This window comes from Alligator mississippiensis, chromosome 5 (genome assembly GCF_030867095.1).
Source record: "Alligator mississippiensis isolate rAllMis1 chromosome 5, rAllMis1, whole genome shotgun sequence".
NCBI lineage: Eukaryota > Metazoa > Chordata > Crocodylia > Alligatoridae > Alligator > Alligator mississippiensis.
The window spans coordinates 31,264,026-31,284,888 of NC_081828.1; the positions used below are offsets into that span (position 1 = coordinate 31,264,026).

The following is a 20,863-nucleotide window of genomic DNA, read 5'->3' on the forward strand; positions in this document are numbered from 1 at the left end:
CCAGGGATGGAGTTAAAGGGGAGATTTTACATTAGCAGGAAGTGGAGCTGGGGTGGGGAGGGTTGGGGGTAATAGACTTGGAGCAAAACAAATAAATGATTGGAAGATCCCTTGTGCAGACCTACTAAAACAAGGTATGCGTGTGAGCAATGTGAGTTTGTAAACTGTCAGTGTCTCAAAGGAAGAAGAGGGTTGATAGCTCAGTGGAGTCCTTGAACATAGCTTTTGTGTATTTTGTCAGATACTTATGTTAATAAACAGTGGGTTGAGAACTGTGCTTGTAGATTGTGTACATTGAGTACATTGATAAGCAAATAAGTGGTCAGTTTGAGAGGTTTCCGCTGTGCATTTCATTGTACAGAAATGTTAATAGACCATTTTGTCCTGCTTACAGTGCCTCCTATTGACATTACTTTTTGACAAATGTTTCTCTCTCTAGCTAATCAATATAAATCTAGTATAGTAATGCAAATTTTGGTGAATGATTACAAAACATCACTACATACTTAGTCTACTTTTGCACATTTTCTAAAAGGAGAGTAAAAATTATTTGAGTCTGATGGTTTGTATGCAAAAATGAGTGAAAAGTTGTTCACTGTCTTTCCTGTTTGCTTATTTTGCTCATTTGTATGGCTACAAATAAATTCTGCATGGATTAGCAATAGACTTAATCAAACATACAGAGAGAAACCCATTTTAATGCTTAATCTAATTGAGATTTAAAAATACAAAACCAGAAATCTGCATGCAGAGTTCTTCCTTCCAGAAATTTTCATGGAAAAAACAATCCTAAACTGTTTCAATTTAAAAGGACTGAAGCAAGGGATATTTTTTGCTCATTTATAAAATTTGCAAGATCATCTGTATCAGACTTATTTCATGCAACTAAATTGCATAGATAGTAGTGGAAAACGGAGGATGGGCTTGACAGTACTGTTTCTCCTACTTCCCTGTCTCCTTTCCTTTTCCCACTGCAAAAATAATCCATTTCACATTTGAAGCAAGGGAATGGGGGAATGTAGAGGCATGCACACTGAATTGTTACACAAGTCATGTACTTAATTTCACTTAGAGTGGAAATTGCTAAAAGAGTGTAAGGACACTTGTGTGATGAATTTGATAAGGGATTAATTGCTTCTGCATCAGGAGTGATCATTTTAAGGAACTGTTAAATTTAATATGCCCATGTGAGGGTCTTTCATTGGTTTAATTATTGTTTTTAAATAAGTCTTTGTAAAATCAGTTCAACGCTTGTCTGTAAATCAATCCTGAGTTACTGAAAAACAAGAATTGTATATTATATGATACTTCTAGTAAATAAAGATATGCACACCATTAAAAATATGAACTCAGAATCTAATATGGCCAATGAGAATCTGGCAGGATAACTGGATAAATCTAGAACTAAATCACAAATGGTTAGATCTTGCCATTCTGTAAGGGGAAGTTCTGTTCTTTGGACTCAGCTAACCTCATCATTGGAAATGAGGAGCCACTGCCTCAGGAGTAATCTAAACCTGCAAGGTTTTAAGGTTTTAAAAACATTAAAAAAAACCCAAACTGAGTTAAGGTAACGCAAGCCCAAGTATTGATATACACATTGATTTAAAATGGATTATATTTGTTTAGCTTGTGCCTGTAAATTTACTGATGCAAGCTAAATCTGTCGGGTTTAAACTGAATTAGGTGTCAACTTGGCATTTTGCACTTGTTTAACTACATTAGTTTAAAATTGCACATTCAGTTAAGTGCAACTGTGTAGGTAAGTCTTGGTCAAAATACTGTTGAGGCAATGTGAAGAAACAGGAAGTGCTGCTACTCCTGCTCTGTTTCTTCTGTGTACAAACAGAGGGTTGCAGAGCTCAGATCTTGGGGTTTGTTAGCTCTAGCAGAGTTGCTGCCAGTCTGGCTCTGCTGGGAGAGTCTCCTTTGTGGAGACATAGTTTTCTGCCAGCATAGCTACACCAACTTTACAGATGGCATAAACTAAGCCAAAAAAGTCTTCCTCTGTCACACACAACATCCTCCTCATGAGGGGTTTTGAGGCACAGATATGTTGGTAAAAGGGGTGTGATCTTTCTCACATGCACAGAGTTATGCCAGCAAAACTCTGGAGGATAGGCCTGGGATGTCCTTCTCATGGGCACCTTGTTCACTTTTTTTTTTATCAGCTTCATAACTGTGAAAATAATGCGTTTGTCTGAAAATTGTTTATCTGCTTGTTGACCAGGGCCTTGCATTCAGCCAGTGTTGATCTGTTTAGATGTAGCATGGTAACAAAGCAAGAAAGGAAATAAGCATCCCCTGGCATCAGGTTCACAGAGCTAGCACTCGCTACCACCATAGTAATTGTCTCTAGGTCACGGAATCAGTTAATAATGGACATTAAAAACCTTCCAACATAAAAGTACCACACTCCTCAGCTCTGCTCAGACTTGTAGCATGGCTTATCCTATTAGCACCCTGACTGTCTTAGTTATCGCTGACCATGCTTATATGGCCAATTTACTATCCCTGGCAATGGTACCGTCAGGCATTCCGTACAGCTTTACGCTGGCTGTCTCCTAAACTGGAAGTAGTGTAGTTGTGTCTGAGCAGTGCCTAAGGAAGGCTAATTGACATGTGAATCAGCAATACTAATTAGATTATCCAAAGTGATGTTCAAATGCAGCTATGCTGTTTTCAGCTTAGGAGCAGCCTATCTCAGGCAGCATAGTATGCTACCCATTTTCATTACTGATAAGAGAGGAAATTGAGAACTCTGATACAGGGTGGAAGGGGAAATGGAGTGTATGTAGAGCCCTCGGTATGGGGGAGGGAGTTGCTGGAAGTCCTTGAAATAGAGGGGAATAGAAAGCTGTCACACAGAAGCTAGCCCTTGGTTATAGAGACTTCCAAGGAGTTCCTGATAGGCGTGGTGAGCTTGGGTCACAAAGTATGCAGATCCCCAAATTACAGCGTATACATGCATCATACATCAGAGTGATGAAGAGTGGGTGTTCTTCTGGTTTGGTTATGCTATGCATTTGGTAAGTGTATTTATAATAGTTTTTATTGCTTCCCCTGGATAGTCAGTTTTCCTTGTCTGTGTAAATCTCAACTTCGTTAGGCTCAAGGCACCCCTCAGAAAAAGCCAGCTCTTAGTTTTCATTTATTTTTTGACTACGTAAAAATAATAGAGCAGTTCTTTTATTGCGAAGAACTCAGAAAGACCACAACAGGCAGAATGTTTTTGACACTGTATATTCCTCTTTGAAATCTTTGGGTTTATCTTCCAGTCATGTTTGTAAATCTAATGATGCTAACATTGCATGAAAGGGTGCAGGGTACCTGAGCACCCTGAGCTGAGCTGAGCTGCACCGTGCCCTGAACCCCCGGCATGGTGGAGCCCAGCAGCTACAAGCAGGCAGCTCCCAGGGCTGCAGCAGAGGTGGGCAGCTGCCTGCAGCCAGATGAGAGCTTGGGCTGCAGGTTCGGGCTGGCAGCTGTACCAGGCTCTTCCCAGTGCTTGGGGTAGGGCAAGTGGGGCTGCCGAGTCTGCTTGTAGCTGCCAGGCTCTGCCATGCCAGGGGGTTTGGGGCATGGTGCCCCAGTTGCCAGCAGCTGCTGGGCTCCTCTGTCCCCAGCCTGCTCTTGTCCTGCTGCAGGAGGCTGCCCACTGCTGCTGCAGCCCTGGAAATGGTGGATGCAGCCTGCTTGCAGCCACTGGGCTCTGCTATGCCAGGGAAGTTGGGGCATGGTGCCCTGGGGGAAGCGGAGCCTTGGGGGGCTTGGGGCACAGTGCAACCCAGTGGCTGCAAGCAGGCAGTGCCTCCCACTCTCCAGGGCTGCAGCAGGGGCCGGCAGCTGCTGGCAGCAGGATGAGAGCAGGCTGGGGACGGTGGCTGCAGCAGGCTCGGTGGGGTGAGTGGGGCTGCTGCCCAGCCTGAGCGCCATGAAGAGTCTGGTGCTGCCCCTGCTGCAGCCCCGGGAAGGGCAGATGCCGCCTGCTTGCAGCCACTGGGCTGTGCCACGTCTCTCTCCCCGTCCCTTTCCTAGCCCCAGCCTCCCTCCCTTCCTCCGTGCCCTGGTAATGCATCCCTATCTGTTTCATTGTAAACTGGGTTCGCTTTATGCGAATTTGATTTATGTGCCATTCCCTGGGAACGCATCTACCGCAAAAATCGAGGGAAACCTGTATTTCATTTATTGCAGTGGGGAGTTATATAAGTAAGACATTATCTTTTGATTTATTTACACAAAGCAGTTAGCCATTGATTAAAATGGAGTGGGGAAGAGAACAGAAGAGTTTGTTGATGGAGAGGAGGGTTCAAATAAAATTTGAAATAAGAGTCTTGAGATTAAGGAATCCAGGAGTGTATTTGTGAATGGCAAGAACTACAGGGAAAGCTTGTGTACCAAGATTTGGCTCCTAAACTTATGCAAACACATGAAAATTGTGTTTGTCTGTTTGTTTTAAAAAACAAATAATAAAACCAAGCCAGTTCTCCTTTGAATGACTGTTGTGTGTGTTCTACAGTAGTTGTGTGTGCATCTCATGCTCTAGCCCATGGGTCCTGCCTGTCCTTATGTCTCGCCTAAAGGGCAGAGAAGTGGTGTACACCTACTGTGCCTCAGCTTCTCTTGGCTTGAGGCAGAATTTGTGCTACAGCTACAGATTGCAGAAACATTTTTACTACTCAGAAAGTTTAGGTAGTTCTTAGTTATGTCATAGGATCATAGGAAGGTAGGGCTGGAAGAGACCATGGGAGGTCATTTGGTGCAGCTCCCTGCTCAAGGCAGGATCATCTGCAAGCAAACCATCCCATTCAAATGTGTGTCTAGCCTGCCTTTGACAGTTTCCTAGGATGGAGATTCCATTACATTTTTAGGGAGCCTGTTCTAATGCTTGACCACCCTCATAGTTAGAAAGTTCCTTCTAATCTCCACACTTCCTCTGTTGGAGTCTGAGGCTATCGCTCCTAGTCTTGTCCTCTAGCCGCAAGAAAGTCTATCTCCATCCTTTTTATAATTGCCCTTTGGGTATTTGAAACTGTTTTCAGATTCCCCCTTCCTTCCCACCCCAGTCTCCTCTTCTTCAGACTAATCCTAGTTTTTTCAACTTTTTCTCATAAGTCACCCTCTAGCCATTTTTGTTGCTTTCTGCTGGACTCTTTCCAGTATGTCCACATCTTCTTTGAAGTCAGTGTGGTTAATTGACAGCTGGTATTTTGAAAGAATAGGAAAGAGAAAGAAGAAAACAAACTGATGCAGAATGCCTCCTGGAAGTCTGGCTTTGTATAGTCATCTGTCATGAACCAAAGCACATCCTTCTGCAAGTTCAGGACGGCTATCCTCGCTGAAGCTCCTTACATCACACAGCCTGGACAATGAATGGCTCTTGGAGGTGGAGTGAATGGTCCTGCTTCTCACTATACCAGGTATTGGTAACACATGACCTGTGAGCTGTATCCAGCCCACAAAGCCACTGGATCTGGCCTGCAGAGCTGGAAGACTTTGCTTTGCCTGCACCTGTGTTGGGCAGCAAAGCTGAGCCTGCACTGCTGCTGCTTCTCCCCTGTTGGTGGGGGATGGAGCTGGGGCCTGGAAGCTTTCAGCTGTGTCTGAGCTGCAACTGGAAGAGGTGGTGCAGGGAGAAGTGGCAGTATTGTGGACACAGTTCTAAGCTGCCCAGCCTCTGCACAGCTCCCCCTTGGCTGGAGGCTGTGCCCGTGCTGCCCAGGTGGGGAGGAGTGATGGCAGCTGCATGGATGATGCAGTTCCCAGCTGGCTGTCCCTGGTGCAGCTCCCCTGAACTGAAAGTTGCTCTTTCAGCTCAGCCAGTGGGCAGGGGGCTAGGAAAAGTGGTGCTGGCTCCAGCACAGCTCCCAGCATCTTGGCTCTGGCACAGGTGCAGGCAACATCCCCCTTGCACACCTCTCTTGCTTCTGATCCACCTCCAAAGCCACCCGGCTGGCACCAGATCAGAGCCAGATTGTTCCAGCCCATGGTTTGAAAAGGTTGCTGGCCTCTGTCCTAGCAGGAAAACCTCAGAGAGACAGGTTTGCTTGCAAAATGGACAAGATGTTCTTCCTGATACAATACAAGGACCTAAAACTATAAAAGAGATTAATATGTGGGCCTTAGCAGAGAAGAATGAAGGAGTTGTCTTTTCCACCCCAGCACTTGCCAAATGCATCTCTGATTGTTAGGATAAGCTAAGGTATAGACCCAGGTGCTTATAAGAGCACATTCTGCTACAGCTCAAGCAATGCTTGCACCTTTCATGGATGCAATCCATAGTAAGTATTAGCAAAGTGAAGACAAATATTTGCCAAACATTATGCCATCTCTGAAGTCTCCAGTTGCATGCTGCATTAGCCAAAGCAGTGCTCTTTAGTTGCTCTTCTCCTAGGACTCCTAGATCTCCCTTTTGAAACAACTGCTGCTTTGGAGTCACCTCAGTAGAATGGGCATAGAGCAGGGGTGAGCAAAATGGCAGATTGGGCTTGTGGCAAACTCCATTTCCCAGCAGCCCGTGCCTGCACTGCTGGTTTCCATGGAGACCTCAGAAGTGGCAGAGCCTGGGCACAGGCCAAGGTTTCCATGGGGAGCTGCTCTGGGGCCGGGGCTGGGATGTGCAGCAGTGACAGCGTGGTCCGGAGCTGCAGCAGAGCTGTGATCGGCTGCCTGCATGCCCCTGCCTGGAACCTCTGGGTAGCAGATCGCAGCTCTGGACCACGCCGTCACCGCTGTAAGATCCTGGGCCTGGAGCAGCTCCCTGCCCTGCCAGCACTGCTGGGGCTGGTCTCCATGGATACCCTGGCCCTGGCTCTTTTGGGGTTTCCAGGGAAACCGGCCACAGTGACAAGGGCAGGGGCTGCTGGGAAGTGGAGTCTGCGGGGTGGGGGCTAGACTTTGCCCACCCCGATATACGCCATGGCTGGAAGGAGAAAGGGAAGTTGGGAGCAGGTGCAGTTCTTGGAGATGAGCTGCTGGCCCTTGTACCCTGGTCTCCCTTCTCTCTGGAAGTGATGCGCACGTGGGTTTCCTTGCCCGAGAGGACGCGGAGGTGCAGCAGCGCTGCCAGGGTGCAGAGGGTGTGAGCAGTGGCAAAGACGGCATGCACTGTCCTGGCAGCAGCAGCCGGCGCTGACCAGAGCGGCCTGTGAACAACCCCATCTCCAACCCAAGGCAGGCGATGCAGCCTCTCCTTCCTGGCCGTGGTGGGGTGAAGCGTCCCCGTGCGCTGAGAGGGCCTGAAAATGGGAGGACTGACAACAAAGCACAACATAGGCACAAGCCAAAGAGCTTGTGGTTGTCAGGGTACCTTTTCCTTGGGTTTCTTTCCCCCGTGGTTCGGGTCGGGGACACAGGGAAGGTGCTGAACGAGGAGCTCAAAGGCCGGGCAAAGAAAAGGTGAGGAGCGGGCTCAGAGGCGCAGAAGCGGGACTTGGGACCGGGGAGGCCCAGCAGTGGCTGTCCCGGCGGAGAGGCAGGGCACGAAGGTGGGCGCCCACAACGCCGCTCGCTCGGGGCCAGGCCGGGCAGGAGCGCGGGGCCCCGCGGGCGAGCCAAGAGCAGCGGATCCTGCAGCGGCGCTGCGCGGGGAGGCGACGGGCTGGGGGCAGCGCTGGGTCGGGCCGGGCCGGGCCAGGGCCTCGTTCCTCCTGGCGGAGCCGATTGTGCAACGCGCCGGGGCTCTGGGCAGGGCAGGGGCGGGGCTGGGCTGCGACTGCCGCCCCTGCGCATCCTGGTGCCGCGGGGGCGGCGCCGCGCGGAGCCGGGCGCGCTGCGCTGCAAGCTCGGCTCCTTGCCGCCGCCCTTTGTTCCCGCAGCCGCCTGGCGGCGGCTCGGATGGCTCGGAGCGGATCCGGGCAGCGCCGGGGTCGGGGCCGCCTCCGCGGACGCGGCAGTAAGTGACCGGGGGGGCGCGGGGCTGGTGCCGGCCCTGCCTTGCCGCGCGCGGGCGGTGTGGGGCGGGCAGGCGTCGTTCCGCCGCCCTCCCGCCCGGCCGCGGAACCGGCGTGTCGCCGCGCGGGGTTTCTGCGGGGCTTGGGGAGCCCAGGGGTGGCACAGCCCGGCGTTTGGCTGCCGGGAAGGAGCAGAGCACGGTTTCCTCCTGTCCTAGCGAACAAGCCGCCGGCAGCACCAGGAGAGCCAGTCGAGGGGCACATGAAATGTGGGGGGTGACTCGCTTTTCTGGACAGAAAGTGCCGTCTGTTGCTAGCCTGGTTGCTGTATGATGGAATTGTATGTGGCATCTCTCCTTCCATGTGCTTTGTGTATTGGAGGCCGTGACTAATGTATGTTTGTTGCTATTAGATGCGTTGAATTGTGCCAAGGAAGCGCTGTATTGGTGGGGGTGCGGGGAGGGGGCTCTGGGTGTTCTCCTTCTTGAGCTGACTCATCACTTTTGCAGACAGCCTGCCTTTCCTAAATGACACTGGAGTAAACCACCGGCCCACAGTCGTCCGTTGTGGAAAGGCTGGGAAGAAGCAAGCGATGAAGGTGATGCTTCTCATAGCGTAGTAGTTGCATCGCTAGGTCATGCATGGCCTTTGATTAGGTGTTTCTCCAGGGCATTTTATGAGGTTTAACAGGATTGACTCATCAGCTGTTTAAAAGGTTGGGTTGTGCAATGCTATATAGACGCAGTCAAGAGAGTCGTGCAGGACACTTGAGATGACTGGAACTTGCATGAAGGTGCGGTTTGTTCGTATAATTCACCTGCAGTCCATCAGTTGTGAATGGAGATGAAAGATGGAGTGCATGAGAGGAGGTAAGCTAGGAATAAGTATTGAGCATGGATTTGTAAGGAACCAGGTAGTATGCATTATGGATTACGTACTGGGTTTATCATATTTATTGTCGGGTCTCGCCTATTTTGAATAAGGGTAGAGCCTAAATTATTGGAATCCTTAAAATGACATATTTTCTTGTATATATCTGTACCTTTCCCCTGAAACCAGCTGGAAAAAAATTGGTATTCATGTTATGTGTGAAGAAGAAGACTTCTCACTGGTCTGGAAGTTTGGGAGGGAGGGTGGAGCATCAGTAGTGTTAATTACTATAGCTTTGGGAACCAAGGCAGTTAATGCTGCCACCACTCCCTGCTTACGCCCCCTCGCCAAATTTCTGGACCCACGAGGAGTCTCCCTCCCAGTTACTTACTGGATTGGGACTGTGCGCAGGGTTGATCTATAGCTGATTCAGCATCTGACCCAGCATGTGGCATGGGTTGGTTCCAGAGCCAGTGAACAGTCCAAGTCTGGGACCATGTGTAGCCCTGGAGGCAGTGTGCAGAGTTGAACCGTATACACAGCCCTGGAGCCTGCACACTGGATCAGGCCCCACCAGGCAGTATAGCCCCAGCACTGGTATGCCAGATTGGGGCCCTGCCACAGTGTGCTGGGTTGGGACCCAGCCCCAGAGACCCCAGACTCCTGGTACTTACCCAAACTGCAAAGTAAGATTTTATTTTTCCTCCACTTCTTGGCGCCTCCCAAAAGTATTTGGGGGCATATTATAAGCAAGAAAATATAGTAAGTAGGAGACAGCACCCAGCAGAAGAGGTTATGCAGGGTGTTGAGCAGGTGTTTAACTTGTTGCAGAATGGCTTTCCAGACAGCTGTGATGTGTTGACACCCAGGTTTTCAGAAGTTTATTTTCTTTACTTTCACACAGGAAGTGCCCAGTTGTCTGCAAGGCTGGCCAACATGAGAGACTGATTCTCAGCAGTTGGATTTGCATCTCCCTGCTCCCAAAGCCTGCTGAAGCCCACACCAGGTCCAACTGAAGCAGGAGGAGGAAGGTGTACAGCCTGATCAGGTACAGAGTGCCTTGGGGAAGGAAAAATTGTCTAGTTTTCAGATGCTGAGAACCTTCAGTGCCTGTCTGAATCCTGCAACCACTTTTATGCATATAAATTTTTCTATGGAATTGATGCTGTCCATATACTTAAATATAAAGCTATGAAGTATTCTGGTGTGTAGATCTCTAGTTTTTGAAGAAGTATCTTATTAAATCCACAATGAGGTTTTTTTCCCCCCATTCCATGTGGTGGGGGAAAAAACCCCTTGTATTCGAGTGCAAGGGGGAGATGGGGGCAGGCAGCTGCTACAGCTCCAACTTCAGCCCTGATCTCGGGTAAGAGCATTGGTGACTGGTGCCTCTTGATCCTCTGGGGGGGCACAAGTGGCCAAAAGCTTTTGAGGTGCCACAAAACGCGCGTGCACGCTTGTTTGGATGCACCCTATATGTGGCAAATTATAACAAATGTATACTTTTTTTCCATATGTAGAATCTAATAATTGGGGTGGGGGAGGATCATCTGTGGATTTGGCTAAAAATGGTATTTGCTCTGTGTGTGTGTGTATCTATCGATATCAATATATATAGATATATTTTTTTAGAAGGGATCGCATACCTAATAATATTTTCTGTCTCGTGTATTTTTTTTTCTGTGGTTTTCCGAGTATGTTTTAAACACTTTGGTGTCTACTTTTTCATTTATTTATTGACTGGTTTGATGTGAATATTCATGTTCCATCTGTCAAAGACCTTATGTTTTCAGTTTAATTTACTATTAAATCTGACTATTATACTCACGTGTATAGGGACAGAAAGGCAAACTTCTTTCTAGTATGCATTGAGGAGACTCACTGGAAAGAAATGGAGAAAGCTTGATTAATTTAATTGGTGAATTATGATCCAGCATTCATTTGATTCAATGACTAGTTTCCTGCCTTTAAAGGGAAGAAATAATTGCTAATTCTCTTAGAAAGGTTTCTCCTGTGGAGGGCCTTTGTTATGGAATCTGAAGGAAGCTAGTAGCTCTTTGTAAAATAGGTGCATAGTAGGATGAAGGGGATTACTGAAGCATTACTAGAAAATGTATGTCTTTACTTAAGGCCTTGTGTACCCAGCAGACAAGCTGACCTAAATTCTGCAGCAGTGGACCCTAGTTTCTACACCAGTATAATGCACCAAACTGAAAATTCTGTAGCAGATTTAGGTTAAAAAAATAGAGATTCATGTTGAAAGATATTTATTAATGCAGCTTATGTATTGATTTTTTTCATATAAAATTTCAGTTGATTTTACTCTGCCCTTACATTTTCCATTTTTAAGATATACAAGTTATTGTATAGATGAAGGGATTCTGCATTATGGAACCTGTCACTGGAAAAGCATGAAGCTTTTGATGCTAGATGAGAAATACTTCTTCTTACACCTGAGTAAATTTGGGATTATTTTATTAACATGTTTTGTTTGTTAATTATTGCACTGGTCAAATTTTTTTAACAGTGTTGATACTTAGTTCTTACATCCAAAACCCACATTTTAATAGCCTGTTGAGATAAGTGGATTTGGGAAGACTGTATGCAATGACAAATGTGATGAAAGAATCCAAATACTCAGTTGGTTTATACTGTTTCATAGTTGTGCCTGGTCTATACAGATTTTTTTGTACTGGTTTATCTGTTTCAAGTGCGGGTGTGACTTCTTATCAGCATGGTTACACCGACACAACAAAGCGTGGTTGCAGTTATACTAGTACTGATTTTTTTTCTTTTTTACATATTGAAATAAACTACTGATTCAAACCCTTATTCTGGAGATACCTTTAATACTTAAAATAGCATTCTTTTGCTGGTATTTGCTTAAACCAGTGAACTGAACATAATAAGCTGTACTGGCAAAAGGACTACAAAACAGCACCTAAAGTAAACGTTTGCTGGTATGCCTATGTCGTTTGGTTGGTAGGGAAAAATCATACCTCCACTGGTATAGTTCTGCCAGCAATGCTTTTTAAGTATAGACCTAGCCGTATGCTGATACAAATGATCTGAGGGGGACAGGAAGGGAGGGAATGGATATTACTGGTATAACTATATTAATATAGCAGTGATATAAAATTGTAAAAAGTGGATATATAGATGAGACAGCGGGAGGTTTTTCCTGTAAGCATACAGGCTAGAAGTGTGTTTTCTTTAAAAAGAGCTTCTGTGGCTGCAGCATTGTACAACTCCAGTGGAAATAGTAATATATTCAAACTTAGGCATATTTTAGTTGATACCACCTTTTAGTGATGGTCTCTTTTAATACGGCTTAAAAAAAAAAGGAGCGACCCAGACAAATCCATATGAGTCATTTGTTTTTATTTCTTATTTTCCCCATTGTTCCTATTGTGACTTCATTGAAGCTAGTGTGCAGGTAGTTCCTTGTTTTTTTGGGTTTTTCATGGCATTTTATAGTACAGAATGTTATTGCTCCTGCCAGGGAGAAAAATAAAACCTAATAGATAGATCTGCTGGTGCATCTGCTATTTCCACCAGTCAGGCCTAAAAGCTTATCGATAACCAACTTGAGGTAACTGGTATTCTGAGTCAGCCTCATGTAATCTGTTCATGTAATACCAGTTTTAATATTGATGGGCTATTTTATTTCATGTACGTGAGCCATGTGAGTTTATGGCTGCATGGAAGAATGGAAAAAAAAAGTGACTGTCATTTGTGTCGGGGTGTTTTGCTTGGAAAAAAAACAAAACAAAAAACTACTGTCCTTGGTGATGTTGATGCCAGCTGTCAATGAGAGGGAGAGGTAGAAGTGTTAAAGATACATGGACTTAAAAGTAAAGTCTCCCCTAATCCCTGGAAAAACATGTAGTATATCCTGAATAGATTGCAAATGGCATTTTTTTTTTTTAGACTCTTCAGGCATTGGTGGACTTTTCATGTTGAAACAGGACTGTGATGTAAGTTCAAGTTGCTTTGAAACTGACTTTGCTTTTATCTGATGTAAAAGACCCACACAATTTTGTAAGATAGCTACCTCTGGTGTAAAATCCTAGTGAAAACTTTACACTGAGTTGTACCTATATCAATGTAAAAGTGCCATTTTTAAAATAAATACATAACTACTTTCTGTCATGATAAAATATAACAACATTAGTTAAACGGATTTTATTTGTGTTCCTGTTGTTAATCAGAGTTGAACTGTGGCTACTAGGGGTGCACTGATAGAGACTTTTTTGGGCCGATACCAGCGGCCAGTTTTTAATGAGCCATATTGGCCGATATCGATCTGATTGCTGATATGCAGCCGGACAGATTAGAGAGCAGCCTCCAGCTGGTAAGTCTGTTGTGGGGGAAGGGTCAGGGGTAGGGAAGGGGTGTGGGGAGGGGGCAGATCGAGGCCCCCCACGGTGAGGGAGGAAGTGGGGCTGGGGCAGGGCAGAAGCAGGCGCTGCACAGCTGGGGTGGGACGGAGGACTGAGCTGTGAGCAGCTCGTCTGGGCGGCATGGGGAGAGGTGGGTGGCTCCTGCCACTGCACTTACCCCTGGAGGGCATGGTGGATGTGTGCCCCTGGATCTGTGCTCAGGGCAGGCGAGGGTGGACTGCTGCTGTGGGCTGGGTCTGGGGTGGTTCCAGGTCAGGCTATGCTCTGGGTGGGCAATGGTGGTGCTGAGAAAAGGGCTATGGGGGGGCACCCCAAAATTAGCTGTAGCCCCCCTCCCAGCACTGCTGCCACCTGCCCTAAGTGTAGCCCTGGCCCAGCCCCACCTCTAGGAAGAGCTTGGCACTGCTGCAGCAGCCCACTCTCGCCCTGTGTGCAGATCTGGGGGCACCCCCTCCCCCCCATGCCCTCTCAGGGTGTATGCAGCAGTGGGAGCTCTACGCCCCGGACAAGCTGCATGCAGTTCTGTCCCACGCTCTGCTCTGGCTGTGCTGCCTCTGTCCCACTCCCTCCCTCAGTGTGGGAGCCTCAGTCTGCCCCGCCACACCCCGCCCACCCCTTCCCTCACAACAGACTTACCAGCCAGACCCGGCTGCTCTCCATGCTGCCGGGCTCCTATTCTGACTGCCTGCGTGCTGCGCTGCGGCTGCACGCGTGCACGGGGCATTTATTGATGACATTATCAGCCACATCAGCCAAAAAAAGCTGATTGTTGATAGTGTCAATATTCCTTATATCGGTGCTGATCCGATATGGCAGTGGTTCCCAACTTTTTTTCCTGCGGACTGGCACGAGTGGGATGGGGTGCACAGAGCCAGCTGCCTCCCTCCTGGAGGCTGCCTTGCTCCCCAGCTTTAACCCCACACGCCCCAGAAGCTTCTCACCTGGGCGGACAGATGGGGGTCCGAGCAAGGGGCTTGTGCCGCAACCCAGCAGCCCACCCTTTACGGCCTGGTGCAGGCCATGGCCCGGTGGTTGGGAATCTCTGCGATATGAGACCGATGTATTGGTGCACTTCTAGTGGCTACTCGTCTTTTTTTTTTCCTTTTTGATGCCTCTTTGGATAATTGAAAATTCATAAGTATTTTCATGACAAAGTTGACAGATCCCATGCTTAAGAAGGTATATATAACCTTCACCATTTTCTCTGGACTTGCCTGTCATATCTGCCTAATTAGTCTTATCTGAGCTGAGCTTCATCCAGGCAGCTAGTTCTTTATGTCTAGATTTGAGCCAGCCACTGGGAAATGATATTGACTACAGCATGAGATGAGACGGGAACATAACTGTCATCAGCAAACTGATGGTGTCATGTCAGCATGTGCTATGAATCAAAATGTGTCAGTTCTCTATCTTTACTTGCATACAACACCCCCCTTATATTTGAACAGCAGATGAAGAAAAAAATCTTTCCTTGAAAATACTGGTATGTATATTATTTTCACAGGGAAAATGCAGGCAGCTGCAGTTGTGGGGAAGCAAAACTCTGTGGCTATTCCGTTCCCACGTAGTGCAGGATACCACCGGTGCTCCTGGCTGAGCCAAAAATGCCTAACCCCTATTCTCTTTTTGAGCTTAGCTGCGTGGGCAGCCAGCTGTGCCTGTCAGCTTCTGCAACATGAGCTTCTGCCAGGGTAAAATAAGTGTTCATAGTCAGCAGCTAGGGAGCCCCCTATGCAGCACATTCAGTGTTACTTTCTCTTTTTCCCAGCAGAAGGGAATGTGCAGTAACTACTGTTACTGTAATTTTTCATTTAAAATGTTCATCCTTATTTCTAGCATCTGATTTTTTGGGGAAAAGGTGCCCGTTGTATGTGAGAAAATACACTCATTCTAGCAGTGTAATTGTGTGAGGAGCCCTTCAAAATGTGCCTGTTCACCCCTAATTCTCAGCGTGATATAGTTTAAAAAAAATAGGTATAACAAAGGATGTCAAAATGTGGTCATCCTTTCAAATTTTGCTCCTGGTATCAAGAAATATATTATATTGGGTATGGGGAGTCCATCAGAATGTGTCCACTTTGAGGCCAGAAATGAAAATTCTGGGGCAAATTTTGATGCACTCCCCATACTTGTCAACATGAAGCCTTCTCAGGGCCTGATTTATGATTGCTGAAATAGAGGGCAAAAGGCAGGATAAGAGCAGGGGGCTCTTGGGACATGTCCAGATGAGTGCGCACATGCCTCTTGCCCCGCCTCAAACCTCTTTGAGGCGGGGTCACAGGCACGTGTGGGAATGAAAAAACATTCCCTGTGTTGCGAACTTGCAGCACGGGGAGAAAATTAGACCCCTGGATATCCAGGGGCCTAAAAAAATTGAAGTTTAAAAAAGCGAAGCAGGGCAACCGGAGGCTGGGTCCTCCATGGCGATGCTCTGACTGCCAGAGCATCTCTATGGTTGGCCCTCGCCCCGGTGCTGAAACACGCGGCGGGCCAGGCCACGTGTTTCAGCACCAGGGCTCCGGTGCTGGTGTGTAAGGGGTGGGGGGGCTGGAGGAGTGGGGAGGGAACCATGGGGGGGACCCCCGATGGCCCCTCCTCCCACTAGAGCCCCCCAACCACTGCCCCACCACCCTACAGCTTAAACAAACAAAAAAACCCTGGTACTTACCTGCAGTTCAGCTGCCGTGTGGCTGCCTGGGGCCCTGCCTGCACAGTGTGGGGCAGGTTGACAGCCCCAGTGGCCGCAGCCTGGCCTCCCCCGCTGCCCTGTGCTGCCTGGGGGGCTCTACCAGGAGGCCCCAGAGCCCCCTCACCCCTGCTTCAAAGGTAAGTAGAGGCTTTTTTTCACTGGTTTTTTTTCTGTTTTTTTTTTTCCCTGGGTTTTATGATGGTGCCTGAGGTTGTGGGGTTAGCCATGGGGGCCTGGGGGTGCAAGTTGTGGGGTGAGGCTGGGTGGGGAAGCCGTTGTGGGGGGCTGCAGCAACTTGCGGGTGATGAGGCCAGGAGGCAGCAGTTGGGGAGGCATGTGGGCCTTGCAGGGGGGGTGGTAGCCCCTGCAGGGGCCATTTGGCCCCCATTGGGAAGGCTCTACCCCTTGTGTGGGGGCCGGACCCCTTGTGTGGGGGCCATCTCCTTGTGGGAGTGCAGCAAAACGTGTATTCATGAATTCATGAAACCTGTATTTAGAGTTCACTTTATGATAAGAGACTTGCTTTACCACTGTAGATATATCAATAAAACATTGTCCAACTGATCGCTGTCTCTGTCTTGCTCTCTGTCTCTTGTTATAGTGGTCTTTTGTTTTACTTGTGGAGGAACATGGATTTGGGGGTATTTTACAGAGTGACTTTGGGATTTTTTAATCAGGGATTTTTCAGTTTTCCAATAGGGAACACCAGAATTCCTGCTAGCGAGGCCAGTGGCAGGACCCTGCCTGTTCAGAGCTGGCACCTTGGACCCAGCTGGCTGTGGCTGACCTCCTGGCCAGATGGGGTCAGGAGGACATGCTTTGACAGTTCAAAGCAGGCCACTACACCCGTAACATCTTCCGGGCGATAGGTGCCCAGATGGCTGGGTAGGGGGCACACATGGTAGTAGTGCCATACAGAGGCCAACCCTGCAACCACAGTTCACTGGCAGCTGGCCCAGAGGAGCAGATGCCTCTACTGGCTCTGCAGTCCCCATCCAGGTCTGGCAGATGCACAGCAGGTCACAGCCAGGCAGCAGCCCCCACTGCCAGACTGCTGCAGTGGGGAAAGGGTGCAGGGAGCTCTCAGGGCTGCTTCAGCAGTCCAGCTGGCACAAGGCGTAGTGTCCCCGGGTACCAATTGGCTGGGCCTCAGAAGCTCTTGAGAGCTAGTAGCCCTGAGCTACTTGCCAGGGTGGCTTTTTATACTGCTGGGGACACTACAGGTGCCGGCCCCGGGCTCTAGCTCCCCCTGGCTGAAGATCCAGGAGGAGCCAGGCAGGGTTATTTTGCCCCTAGTGGTACAATTTGCTCCGCAACAAAGTGCATGTCCGAGCACGTACGCCGAGGCAAAAAACCTCGGCTCAAATTTGCACCACTTCTATTTGAGCTGCTGCAAGTGCACGTGCTTGCATGTGTGGCTGCGCCCTCAGAGGCTTCTGGTTCCCCTTGGGCATGGGCACATTCAAAGGGATTTGCATGTACTCTTTAGCAAGAGGGGCATGTTGTGATATGAAGAATGAGGGGATTGGGAAACTGTTGTGGATTTTTTGTTTTTAGGTAGCAGGCTAGTGTAGTTTTTGAAAGAATATTTTGATGATGTTGGAATTCTGTTATAGTATTATGTATTTAATATATTTAGAACCATGTTACAGGAAACTCTTAAATATTATTTAAATGAACATGCTTTTCTCCCTTTTTATTTATTACTTGAAGTGCTAGAATTTTTTTATTGCCACATGTGCAGCCTATAGCAATTTTGATGCTCATAATCATCTATCTGAACTCTTAAGTGCTTAACAGTCAAGTGTCCATGTCTTAATTTATGAAATATAAGTCAAATAAACAAAAGATCTCTCTTGCGTGATGTTTTACTAAATGTTTTTATAACTGACTTCTAAGCCCGTTAAAGTTTTACACTGGTCTAATCAATTAGTTCCTTTTTCTATCACTTTCCTTCAGCTCACTATCTTCTATAGAGTTCAGAGTTAAAATAAGTTATGGAGTGTTCAATTTCTGCCACCTTTCATGTTCAAAATGTAATGCCATTCAAACTAAGAATCAGAGAGGCATATTTGCAGACACAGTATTTTAATCATCATTATGATTACTTCTCAGTAAAGCATTCTCTAGCTTTTATGAAGTTTCAAGTAGAGAGGTCTGTTCTGAAACTCTCAGCAGTTAAAGAAAAACCTATCTGTTATATGTGGAAATCAGCCTGCAGGGATAGCAAATTTAAAGGTACAAGCAGTTTGGAGGCTTGAGTGGAAAACCAAAAAAGAAGAAAAATTAGATCCGTTTGAAGTGGCTATCAAGTATGTGGATGCTAGGTTCGCCAGACAGGAACAATTATTATATTCCTGGTTTCAGTGCTTTCACTTAATCCAGTGTCCTCCTGATTTTAAATAAAATTATTATTATTATCATCCTCATCATCACCATTGTTGCTGCTACTATATTGCTACTTCAGTGGTTAACTTGCAGGACAGCAAATGATATTTTAAACGCACACATAGATATCTTTTTAAAAAAATCAGTTGCTGTAATGCAAACTTCGAAATGAACTTTCTCTGAGCTGTTCCCTGTATACATGTGGCACTATACTGGCATTGGGATCCACCCAGATGTAGCTTGTTGCAGAGCGAAGGCTTTATAACTATCCTACCTGCTGAATGAGGCATACAGATTATAACTTTTTTTGTCAAAAACTTTTTACACTACGGTAAGTTATTTTAGCCTTCTAGAGATCATTTACACATTCACAATGAGGGAAGCTAGTGCAGAACTGGAGTGGTTGTATGTTCATCTCTAAGCATTCTCAAAACTGTTTAGAACTTTTCCATTTTTTATGGACATTACCTGTGATTTATGTTGTGCTCTGCCCTCTTAATACAACTACCTTAAGCTGTTGAAGCATGGCCTTTAGTGAACATTCGTGTCTTTATTATCGATATCTGCAGCTCTGGTGAGTGCATCGTCTCTCTGGATATGGTTACTGCAGCTTAAATTGAAGTGAGGGTATGTGTGTGTGGAAGAAATGTTACTTTTGCTAATACAATTGTATACATTAGGTTATTGATTCCCAAAGGGGATGCTGTAGTATGCTTGTTGTGTCATCAGTTATAGAAGTGTGCTGAGAGATCCCCCTGTGGGCGAATGTAAATTCTCTCCTTCCCCATCTGGGACCGTGTGCCTACCCTAGCTACTCCAGGAGCACCTGTGGCTGCTCCTTCGGGGGCTGCCAGTGCTGCTTCTGCCTTTCCCTGCCTCTAGGTGCATCCCCTGTTCTTCCTTTATCCTCCTCCCTTCCCCTGCCACACTCCTGGCATCATGTTAGCTTGCAAGCAGACTTGCATACAGAACCCAGCTTGTTGCCTCCGTTCCTTCTGTCTTTTCAGGACTGGCAGTAGGGGCCACAAGGGTGGTTGGCCCTGAGGCGCAGATCACAGGTCAGGAGGGCAGACAGTGGAAAGAGCAGGGCACAGCAGGGTGAGAACCTGGCCTCATTGCCTTTAAGTGGCACCAGCTAAAGTAGTGATTCTCAACTTTTTTAGCCTCTGCGCCCCCTCCATATCTTTTCTAGATTTAGATTTAGCTTGTATTTTTCACCCAGGGTGCTGCAAAACTAAGAAAAGTTATGGAGGAGGCCTTGAGGCTAAAAAGGTTGAAAACAACTGGCTTAGAGACTAATTCTTTGTTTAAAGAAAGATGTATTTGGTGCCATTTGTAACAGTACATCTCACCACTGGTATGATTTCCTCTGGCAGGGGAATGGAATATAATCTATGGATTGAAAAATAGGAAAATAAGTAGGGTTGAAAGGCAGCTCATGATCTATTCCAGCCCCCTACTTGAGGCAGGATCATCTCTGAATAAACCATCCCAGCCACATGTTCTTCTAATCTGGTTTTGAAAAATTCCAAGGATGAAGATTCTATAATTTCTGTAGGTAGCCTGTTCCAATGCTTGACTGCCCTGATAGTCCGAAAGGTTTGCCTAATCTCCAACCTAAATTTCCCCTGCTGAAGCTTGAGGCTATTGTTCCTAGTTCTGTCTGCTGTGATCATGGAGAAAAGCCAATCTCCATCTTCTCTGTAATTGCCCTTGACGGATTTGAAGACTCTTACCAAATTCCCCCTCAGGCTCCCTTCTCTAGACTAAATAACGCTGGTTCTTTCAGCCTTTATTCATAAGTCTTGCCTTCCAGGCCCCTAAACATTTTTGTTACTCTTCACTGAACTTCTTTCTAGACTGTCCATGTCCTTGAAGTGTGGGGTCCAGAACTGGACACAGTATTCCAGGCAAGGCCTCACCAGCCTTGAATTGAACAGAAAAAATCACTTCCCTATATTTGCAAATGACACTCATGTTTGCCAATACCACACTGGATTGTATTTTTTTTTTTTTTTTTTTTTTTTGCAACAGGAGCATACAGTACTGTTGACTTGTATTCAGCTTATGGTCTACTATAAATTTTCTGCAATACTGCGGCTTAGCTAGTCTCTCTCAATATACTGTTTATACACCCTTCCCACCACCGCTTTTTGGGTGTAAGAGTGAAATATGCAGCCAGTTGTAATGCAGAAAAAATGTGCCCCAGGTATCAAAAGTTTGGGAAACACTGTTATGCTGTGTAAGGGAGTAGAAGAGCTCTCATTGTTAAATTAGGCTTATAATGATGAATGTTAGAGATGCTGTTTCTACTTTTCTGTTAAAGGAACCTGTTCTGTTAAACCTTCCATCTGAAATGTTAGCTAAATTTGTTACAAGCAACAATTAAGAGGTTTGCTGAAAGATGAAAGAAAAAGTACTTCCTTTTTTCCCCTTTCCATTTTGATACCTTTATGTATAGTATATTGGACTGGCTTTTTTTGCAGTTATTCCGTTTCCATTGTTTTTATGGGCCTTTTCACTAAGCATTGTGGTAAGGAGAAAGAGAAAAACACATTCTAAATAGGAAAATATGAGGAGGCAGGAACTATTTTTTTATTTTGTGCTTGTTCTGTGACATA

At 46.7% G+C, this 20,863-nt stretch overlaps 1 protein-coding gene across 4 annotated transcripts in view; it reads left to right on the top strand.

Annotated features, from left to right (window-relative positions):
- LRRC8D (leucine rich repeat containing 8 VRAC subunit D) overlaps positions 1 to 20,863 on the top strand; it is a 75,792-nt gene that overhangs the window by 10,494 nt on the left and 44,435 nt on the right. For 2 of the 4 annotated variants that reach the window (XM_014599733.3, XM_019479120.2), the window contains exon 2: positions 9,667 to 9,810. The gene's annotated coding sequence lies outside the window, so the exon portion shown is untranslated. Of the gene's footprint in view, positions 1 to 7,781; positions 7,895 to 8,401; positions 8,491 to 9,666; positions 9,811 to 20,863 lie in introns of those variants that run through there. The other 2 variants (XM_014599732.3, XM_014599734.2) reach the window with 2 other exon arrangements.